The sequence below is a fragment of the Leucopleurus acutus genome (assembly GCF_964270905.1).
Source record: "Leucopleurus acutus genome assembly, chromosome: 5".
Lineage (NCBI taxonomy): Eukaryota > Metazoa > Chordata > Mammalia > Artiodactyla > Delphinidae > Leucopleurus > Leucopleurus acutus.
In genome coordinates this window covers 109,329,253-109,338,431 of record NC_139147.1, presented here as the reverse complement: position 1 = coordinate 109,338,431, position 9,179 = coordinate 109,329,253, and the positions used below count along the sequence as shown (strand labels likewise).

Genomic DNA, 9,179 nt, shown 5'->3' with positions numbered 1-9,179 from the left:
CCTTAAATTCTGATGAGCCTTCTTTGCCGGTGGAAGAGGCCTCTGCACTCCCAACGGGAAGTGGCATTGGGTCAGGTATGTGGGATTTTTGCAACAATGCATAACCTGAATTTAATCATGAGAAAATATCAGACAGACCAAAACAGAGGGACATTCTACAAAATAACTGGCCAGTACTCTTCAAAAAGATCAAGGCCATGCAGGACAAACAAAGGCTAAGGAACTTTCACAGATTGGGGGAGACCAAGAAGACATGTCAACTAAATGCAAAATGGGATCACTGATTGGAATCTGGTCCCCAAAAAAAGGTCATTAGTGGGACAATTGATAAAAGCTGCATAAGACTGTAGATTAGTTCATAGTACTGTATCTATATTAACTTCTTGTTTCTGATCATTGTACTGTGGTTATGTAAGATGTTAACCTTTTGGAGGGATGGGTGCAGTGTATGCAGGAATTCTTTGTGCTATTTTTACAACTGTTTTGTGCCTTAAATTATCTCAAAATGAAAAGTTAAAAAAAATAAGTTCAAAGCATTATTTAAAGTGAATTACACAAACATGCACTGAAACAGCAACTGGAGATGGAGAATATACTGAGGGAGTAAATGTAAAAAATATCCAGAATATTGATTAGGCTCCCTGAAATCATACCGTGTTCAAAACATGCCGCGGTCACACTGTGCAAAGCAAAATGGAAATAAGAAACTAGATGTAAAAAAAAATCACAAACAGCCTGAAGAACAATGCAAAATGACCACTTATTCAACCCATGAATTGAAAGGAATTTGGAGTAAAGAACTGATTAAAGAAGGGTTTGGAAGATTTAAGAAAAATGTGACTGAACACAAGTGAGGATTTTGACATATATAAGTGATTTCCCTCCTCTACTATTTCTGATAAGAAAGTATAAATATGTATTTCTCTATAGATGAATATATTCTATTTCTTCTAATAAGTGTGCATGTGTCTATAAATTATGAATAGAAATTTATCATCATCTTTATAACTAGGAAAGAGTGAATATAAAGAATTGTGCATAAGTCAGAAAATTCTGCAAAAAAAAAAAAAACAAAAACGGAGTTGTACACCAGGGAGAAAGAAACTGATCAGCCCAGTGGTTACACAGGAACTAAATGGAAAGAAGATCTAATAGTATATCATCATCATTATCTTAAGGCAATTATAGTAGAGCAGCAAAAATCTGAGCATTTACTATATACCAGCCACTATTAATCAAGGACTTTATATGTCAATTCACATAATCCTCACAACATATGAGGTTAGTCTACTATTCTTCCCATTTTACAGATGATGGTAAAATGTAAATGGCAAAAATGGGATTTGAGGGCAAGCAGTTTGGCCCAAAAGTAAAGTTTTTAATCACAAGGTTTAACCACTGCCGTGAATTTGCAAGAAAAGACTTGACTCAACAGACTGGTTTTCCCTTTTCCTGGGAGATGAAGCTCCTAATTTATAAGACTATTATGCCTTAATATGATCAATACCCAGGATTAGGATCTTCCTGTCACCAGGAGGTGATGGACTAGGGCATGTGTGGCAAGGTGAAGAGTTGAAGGTAGGGAAGGGGTGACAAGAAGGCTCAGACCATAGGATGTAGAGCCCACACCCCTCACGCCAGCACTGAGGCTGGTTGTAGTTCCCTACTGGCCAGGGCTCTCAAAGGGACCAGAGGGAACTGCTCCTGCCATACAGACACTGCCTTGTTGAATAGAAAATTGTCTTTTGGGTAGAATTTGAACTGGTGATGTCAGGCCTTGTCACACCTACCACTTGACTTCAAATTGGCAGCTGGGAGGACAGTCAGCAGAGGACAGTGGACAAATGCTCCTAAGTGTGAATTTAGATTTGAAACACATCCTCAATCAGTTAATATATCCTGTGCTCAGAAAATATGGACACCAACAGTCAGGACTCACTGCGGTTAACTGACTAGGAAAAATAACATGATGAAAACATTTGAGAAACATTTGTTCTGGAAACAGAATTTGCAAATGAATTTAGAGTAGGGTCAACTCAAAAGCCTACAGAAGACAAGGAGGTAATGGATTCTAATCGAGTAAAACAGGCAGAGCTGTTTCTTTTGAAGAGACTTTGTTTCCTTATTAAACACATAGACTAGTCATCACTTCCACAGAGAAACATGCCCTCTCCAATGTTGCTCTTAAAACACACAGCTCTTTTGGGCTATCTTTTGCTTTCGTGGCTTTGATGGAGAGACGCACAGAGAAATAGTTCTCCCCTGTGGGACTTTCAGTAATGTAGGCATGATGATAAATGTGGACTGACAAGCCCTAAGAGGGAGACAAGAGGCAATGGGTGGGAGGATGGGAGGATGGACAGCACACGCGCACTGATGAGTACAGGCTCTGTCGGCTGGCAGCTGGTTTTTGCCAAGCAGAATGTGGGCCCTGTGTTGTCAGACCTCCGCATTGTTCAAGAAAGCCTGAAAATATTTTTATAGGATATATCTTGGCTTCCAATATTTACCTCAAGCTTTCAAATTAGGTGCAGACCTCCTTCTTAAAACACTTTCATCATCCTCTTCAATGACACTCTCCCAAGTGTCTCCCTTCTGTACTGGATGCTCCTAATCTCCTTTGCTGGGTCCTCCTCTTCCGCTCATCATCTAAAATAAGGGTGTCCCAGGTCCACTTCTCTGCTCTATCTACATTCTCTACCTGGGCAACCTCACCTGATCCCATGGCTTTCAGCCACCTGTGCCAGAGATTCCCAAACTTATATCCAGCCCTGACCTCTGCCTGGCACTCCAGACACTTGTCACCATGACTTCTCCAAATAGATGTCTAATAGAAAACTCAAATTAACATGGCCAAAATGGAACTCTCCCCTGACCTACCCATACCTTCTCCTCCCCATCTCAGGAAATGGAACACCATCCACCAAGGTGTTCAAAACGGAAAAAAAAAAAAAAAAAAAAAAGCATTTCATGCTTTATGTCATATCTACGTGTGGTATAATTTTATGCTCATACTTGTTTATGTTATTCCCCCTTTTTAGGAGACTCTTTCAGCCCCTTCCTCATCCCTTTCACCAGGAAAATTCCTATTTATCCTTCAAGAATCCGTTCCAGCATCATCACCTCCAGGCAGGGCTGATCACATAATTTTCTGGGCCCCGTGCAAAATGAAAGTGTGGATGAAATCAATCTACTTGTCACATGTTTGGTCGTCCCAAGCCAAGGGATCGTAGCCTCTGCACGGGACACTCTTGGCAACTGAACTGAGGGTGAGAGAGAGGCCCTCATGAGTTGCCTAGACAATGAGCCCGTGGAACTGCCAGCGCAGGATAGGGACAACTGCCACCTTGCCCCACCCGAAGACACTGCGGGGCACAAGCCTGACCTTGACCCTCCTTGCTCCTCTGCCTGGTCTCGGCCTGGGATGGAGGGTGATGGCAGTACGCGGGCCTCCCCCGGCAAGGTTCACTGCCCCATGGCTCCAGTGGCTGAGGATGGGCTGCTGAGAACCCCTCCTGTGGAGACCGGGAAGCAGAGGAAGGTGGGACTGCACGGAGCTGGGGCTCTAAGCCCCGGGTACATGCCCATTGTCCCACTGAACTGCACCTACAAAACACACATTTCAAGGATAAAGCTACAATATTAAGAATTTCGAAAGGGGACCACAGAGCATTAAACCCCAAGCATGAGCACTTCTGAGCGTGAGGCCCTGAGATACTGGTTGTATGCCCATGAAGCTGGTCCTGCCTCAGAAATTTTCTCTGACCAGTCCCCCCAAACTGAACTAGCTGCCCCTTTCTGTGCTCCTTGCTTACCCCATGTTTGCATGTATCACTACATTTAGCACATTATCTTACATTATCTATTTATATGTATGTTTCACAAAATGTTTTGTAAACTTCATAAGCTCAAGGAATTTGGCTAAATCCTTTTTTCTTTTTAATTTCTAGGCCCAGTATTGAAATTGCTTATCAGTAGACCTTTGATAGGTGTTCAAATGGCCTGACAAATACACTAACTGGCTGAGCAGAAACCAATTTATACACCATCTCTTTTCGGCCCTGCCAACACCCCTACCATGGTTGTCTCCCTTGTGTTCCAGCCCCAGCAATGGATCACACCTGATCCACAGTTTTACGTCCCCACTACTATAGCCACTGCCACCACCACGGACTAGGAAGTTTCCATGCACAGCTCCAGCTGACAAGGAGAGATCATCACATCTGAACATCTGAACACTTGCCAGATGGGATCCACAGAGGCTCTGGTTTCCTCTGGGGAGCTGGGAAAGGCTGCATATCTTAGCTGGAAAGTGAGAAAGTTAACATCCTAAGGAGGCAGAATTCAACAATGAAAGGCACGAGATAGAAAGGAGTCAGCAGATATTTACCTGTCTTTCCTTCCCCTAATGGATTGTGCTGAAATGCAGTCATTTTATTTGGTCTCTCTGGAAATGTCCCACAAGGCTGGGCAACCAGCCATATTTATTCTGAAGTCATAGCCAGCTTGCCAATACTCCTCCTTGTAGTTTCTTACCCTACTTAGGGTAAGCTTAGGGATATCAATTCGCTACTGCAACTGATCAAACGGGGGTAATGATAATTATAGTACTTTTGCAGCGGTCAGCTACTTATGATGGCACTGAAACCCTTGATAGGTTCGGGGCAGCAAACTATCATTTTAAGGCATTCTGTGAAAGCCATAGATGGCTTTAAGGCAGGTAGTAAGTCCAGATCATGAACACATCAAGCAAGAACCAGAGGAACATCTGTGGGCGTAGATCTTGAGGGTGTTGGACCCTCAAGTGGAAATGGAATTTTAAACTAAGCAGGAGAAATTTGTTGAAATGGGCAACTCATCCATAAGTTGGAATTTCGTGTCTAGCAAGTCTGAATACTGTCTTAATAAAATTCAGTGTTTACCAGTCCTAATAGTTAGCTGGGAGGACTCCATAAAGCCTGGATTCACAATGGCTCAGTTAGTTGAGGTGGATTTGTTGGAACTTAATTGGCAGAGTAATGAGAAAGGGGTGAGAAGGCTCAGGAGAAAGAGAATATTGGGATGAAGATATGCAAACCCACTACCTGAGTATATTCTCCAGGAGGGGACACTCCCCTCGCTAAGAAATGCACCCATGATGGGAGAGCCAACATCACTGAGAAACTCACTGTTGGTGGTCTTCTTCAGACCAGGGTTGACAGTGGAAGATCCTGGCATAGCACTGGACTTTGTATCAATGGAGATATTGGGATTCTGGAAAGGCAGAAGCCAGGGGAGATATAATTACTAAACTGAGTAGTATGGTCAGAATGGCAATCAAAGTGCCTTGACCCAAAGTGATTATTACCTCAAATTGATGATGGTTTTCCCAAAGGTAACATAGACAAACCACCATCTAAGAGCATTGGTTGTCAAAGTGTTGTCCTAACATCAACAGCTTTAGCATCACCTAGGAACTTCTTTGAAAGGAAAATTCTCAAACCCCACTCCAGACCTACTAATATAAAAATTCTGGGGATGTGGCCCAATAATCTATCTTTTTTTTTTTTTTTTTTTTTTGCGGTACGCGGGCCTCTCACTGTTGTGGCCTCTCCCGTTGCAGAGCACAGGCTCCGGACGCGCAGGCTCAGTGGCCATGGCTCACGGGCCCAGCCACTCCGCGGCATGTGGGATCTTCCCGGGCCGGGGCACAAACCCGCGTCCCCTGCATTGGCAGGCGGACTCTCAACCACTGCGCCACCAGGGAAGCCCCAATCTATCTTTTAACTAAAGTTTAAAGACCATTGACTAGGCTTTTGTTTGATTTGTACAACCAAAAGGAATTCAAAACTGATGATCATAAAGCTGATGTCAGACACTGATGGAAAACTGAAATTTCCAGTTACTAGATCCAAGCCAGTTCACAGAGCCAGAGCCCATTGATTAAAGGGAATATTGGATCCCCACAATGCCACCACAGCATGGCAAGTATCTCTCTAACCTTTCCTCAAAGCCAGAGTAATTGTGTGCTGAAGAAAAGGGAATACCCAGATTTTTTTTTTTTGCTGCACCACGAGGCATGTGGGATCTTAGTTCCTCAACCAGGGATCAAACCTGTGCCCTCTGCAGTGGAAGTGCAGAGTCTTAACCACTGGACCACCAAGGAAGCCCCAGATGTCTTGAGGATAGTTAGAATGAGATCACAGCTGACAACAATATTAGAGAACCCCAAACACCACCATGGTCCTCCAGTTAAAAGGGAGCCTTATAGATACCAGATTGTAAATGGTGTTTGGGTTCAAGTGCATCTCACAATGGATCCAATAGATCCAAGGACCCACTCTGTTTCTGTATCTCTAGTCTCTGAATGCCTAATGGGATAGATATACTTAGAAGTTTGCCCTTGGTTTCCTGACCTATGAATTAAGGAACATTATGATTAAAAAAGGTGCAGGGCACCTTCCCTCCAAGCCAGGACAGTTCTTCAGAAGCAACATCACCTGCCAGACAAATTGCAGAAATTAGTACCAAAAAAGGCTTAAAAGATTCAGGGATGGTGATTCCCATAATATACCTAGTTATTTCACCTACCTGGCCTCTGCAAAAAAATCATGTGGATCATGGTGGGTGCCAGGGGACTACTATAAACTCAAAATAGTATCCCCAATTATAGTTTCTGTGCTAGATATGAATTTTATGGGAGCAGATCAACTCAATCTCTGGCACTTCATTTGTGACTACTGTTTTGCTAAATGCTTTATTCCTGATTCTCATCAATAGAGAGGATCAAAAGCAGCTCATCTTCACGTTTCAAGGACAGCAGGAAGTCTTCACTATCTTGCTCTAGGCCTGTGTTAATTTTCTGCTGTCTGTCATGGTCTATTCTATAGCGATCTCCATCATCTTGCTGTTCCACCGTGCATCATGCTAGCCTTCTACACTGACTGACATTTTACTAATTGGACCTAATAAGGAGAACAGGTCAAGTAATTCAAATGCCGTATTAAAACACATATGTGTCAGAGGGTAGGCAGTAAGTCCTTGATGATCAAGGGGTCTGCAACATCAGTGAAATTTTTAGGGGTCCAGTGGTCTGGAACATGAAGGGCCATACACTCTGAAGTAAAGCCTGAGAGCCTGACAATGGTACACCAAGTAACTGTGCAATTGGAGCTGGCCGTCATGAGCTTAGTGTTAACAGAAACTCCCAGAAGAAGGTTGAGAGGCAAAGAAGCAAACTATTGCATGAAAGAAATGGTAGATTTAGGGAGACTCAAGTACTCCAGAAGATGCAAAAAAAATATGACTTGTTGGCCTAGACCTCCATATCGCCTGCCTCTGCTGCATTGATGCAACTCTCTCAGTCCACACCTATTCCAACTGAGGGAGAAAGAAGGACCTTGAACTCAAGTCAAAGACAGTTTTGTAGTATGCTATATTGGGTCCTATAGAAATGGATCACTGCCACATTATGCCACAAAGAGACTCTTAATAACCAGGTAGATAGAATGACTTATTTTCTGGGTGTCAGTCAGCTTCTCTCCTTGCTCAGTTCACTGCTTGCACAATGGGCTAATGAACAAAGTGGCCATGGTGGCATGTTCAGGTCCTGTACACGAATCCAAAAGCAGGGGCTTCAGGGGAAGTAGGGGTGAGAAGCGGCTGCAACTCTGGGCAGAGGAGGCAGGAACCCGAAGGCGAGCAGGGGTCGGGTGGGCACCATGGCGGGGGTCACCAACGAGGCGGTGAAGCGCGAGACCCATGTTCTGCAGCAGCAGGTCGGTGACGCGGAGGAAAGGGCCGAGCGCCTCCCACGGAAGTGGAGGGAGAAAGGTGGCCTGGGAACAGGCTGAGGCGGCCTCCTTGAACCGTAGGATCCAGCTGGTTGAAGAGGAGCTGGACCGCGCTCAACAGCGCCTGGCCACTGCCCTGCAAAAGCTGGAGGAAGCCGAGAAAGCTGCTGATGACAGCGAGAGAGCCATGAAGGTCGCTGAAAACCGAGCCTTAAAAGAGGAAGAAAAAATGGAGCTCCAGGAACTCCAACTCGAAGAAGCTAAGCACATTGCAGAAGAGGCAGGTAGGAAGTACGAAGAGGTGGCTCTTAGGCTGGTGATTATTGAGGGAGGCTTGGAAGGCGCAGAGGAGCGAGCTGAGCTGGCAGAGTCCCGTTGCCGAGAGACGGATGAGCAGATCAGATTGGTGGACCAGAAGCTGAAGTGTCTGAGTGCTGCTGAAAAAAAGGACTCTCAAAAAGAAGACAAATGTGAGGAAGAGATAGATTCTTACTGATAAACTCAAGGAGGCAGAGACCCGTGCTGAGTTTGCTGAGAGATCGCAGCCAAGCTGGAAAAGACAGTTGAAGATTTGGAAGATAAACTGAAATGCACCAAAGAGGAGCACCTCTGTACACAAAGGATGCTGCACCAGACTCTGCTTGACCTGGATGAGATGTAGAGCACCCTAGTCCCGCCCTGCGCTGCCCCTCCCTCTCACCCCGACTCCGCTGAGGCCAGCCTGCCCGAAGCTGACCTTGAAACTGATGGCTGATCTCTAACTGGAAGGCTGCTTTCTCCTTTCATCACGTCTCCCACCCCCTCCCCTGGATCCTTTTCACCAAACTGTCTCTGAATCTGAATCTCTCCAGAGATTCCACTCGGACTAGAGGCTGAGCACTTTTGGGAACAACCGTTTAAGGGAATGTGAGCAAAGTGCCTTTAAAAGCATGCTGTGATGTACACATTTTATAATTACCTTTTTTGTTGTTGATGTAGCAGCCATTTGTAAAACATTCCAGATAATTCCATAGTTCTGAAGCAGCAGTCTAATCCCTGTCTCACTTTTGGAAGGTAACTTTTCAGCTTAACGCATATTGCCCTCTCCGCAGAGGAGGGGAAAAGGTATGGGCCAGCCTTCCTGAGAACCAAACAGCCCAGAGAAAGGCTCCATTTTGGGAAACCTCATTGCTCTGTAAAAAGTACCCACCAAACCAGAGAGGTGATTCCAGGAGGAGTCAGCAAAAAAAAAAGTACTGTTCAGGTTTTCAGCTGAAAATGGTATCTTTGGGCAACTTTTTTTTTTTCATCAGAACTGACCAAAGGAAAAGAAACCATTTTGAAATATGCTAGAGGATTCTGTCTTCTCAACAACCACCCCCACCCGCCACCCCCAGGAGAAACTATTTTAACAAAACTTAACCTGCT

The 9,179-nt window shown here is 44.6% G+C and overlaps 1 pseudogene across 1 annotated transcript; it reads left to right on the top strand.

Annotated features, from left to right (window-relative positions):
- Window positions 1-7,700: 7,700 nt before the first annotated feature.
- LOC309961874 lies at window positions 7,701-8,433 on the top strand (annotated as a pseudogene). The gene has a single exon. The product of its transcript is annotated as an uncharacterized misc_RNA (transcript).
- Window positions 8,434-9,179: the final 746 nt, after the last annotated feature.